Genomic DNA, 1,168 nt, shown 5'->3' with positions numbered 1-1,168 from the left:
GATTTGGGGACGTCACAACGAAGATCAACCCACTAGGACCCTTTAGGATTACCTCCACCCTACACGCACAGCCACACCATCATGCATCATGTTTCCAGCTAATATTCACCAATTGGATTTTAAAACAGGGATGATACAGTTACTCCCTACTTTTCATGGCTTGGAAAATGAAAATCCATATGTGCACATTAGGGAGTTTGAGGAAGTAGTTGCGACTTTTCATAGTCAAAATGCAACTGATGACATTGCGAGACTTAAGTTCTTTCCTTTCTCTTTAAAGGATAGAGCTAAGAGTTGGCTATACTCATTGAGACCACGGTCTATTGGGTCATGGAATGAGATGACTCAAGTCTTCTTTAATAAATATTTTCCCCAACATAAGACCAATGCTTTAAAAAGGCAAATCTCCACCTTTGTACAAAAGGACAGTGAGACTTTGTATCAGTCTTGGGAGAGATTTAAGGAGCTATTGAGTATGTGTCCTCACCATGGGTATGAGAATTGGCACTTAGTGAGCTATTTTTATGAAGGACTTACACCTAGAGAGCGTCAATTTGTGGAGATGATGTGTAATAGTGAGTTCTTACAGAAAGATCCTGATGAGGCCATAGAATACCTCAATGAGCTTGCTGAAAAAGCTCACACTTGGACTGGACCTAGTGCTACTGAGAGCACAAATAGGTCACGACCTGCAGGAAACCTAAATGGTGGTGGAATTTACCATCTCAGGGAAGAAGATAACCTAAAGGCTAAGGTTGAGATGCTCACTAGGGAGCTATAGGTGTTGAAGAATAAAGACTTAAAGCCAACACACGTGGCTAATCATACAGAATCTTTTGGACCATGTTTTGTGTGTGGCGGGGTAGATCACCTTGCCCAAGAGTGTCCCACATTTGCTGAGATGAGAGGGATGTATGAGGAACAATGTAATGCCTTAGGTATGTACATAAAGCCTGTTGCACATTTCTCTAATACCTATAATCCTGAGTGGCATAATCACCCCAATTTTAGTTGGAAATCTGAAAACCAACCACCTGCACAACCCCCTAGATCATATCCTACACCATATCATGCACCTTCATCTTCTAGGAGTCCTTTAGAAGACACTTTGCATGCTTTTATTGAGGCATAGAGTAAAACTAATCAAAAGTTTGAATCTTTGATTATG

The 1,168-nt window shown here is 40.9% G+C and overlaps 1 non-coding gene across 1 annotated transcript; it reads right to left on the bottom strand.

The window, feature by feature from the left end:
- Positions 1–387: 387 nt before the first annotated feature.
- Positions 388–495, bottom strand: LOC122305888. The gene has a single exon (XR_006241319.1). It is a non-coding gene; the product is annotated as a small nucleolar RNA R71 (small nucleolar RNA).
- Between the last annotated feature and the right edge of the window lie 673 nt (positions 496–1,168).

This window comes from Carya illinoinensis, chromosome 3, assembly GCF_018687715.1.
Source record: "Carya illinoinensis cultivar Pawnee chromosome 3, C.illinoinensisPawnee_v1, whole genome shotgun sequence".
Taxonomy (NCBI): domain Eukaryota; kingdom Viridiplantae; phylum Streptophyta; class Magnoliopsida; order Fagales; family Juglandaceae; genus Carya; species Carya illinoinensis.
This window is presented reverse-complemented; position numbering and strand designations above follow the sequence as displayed.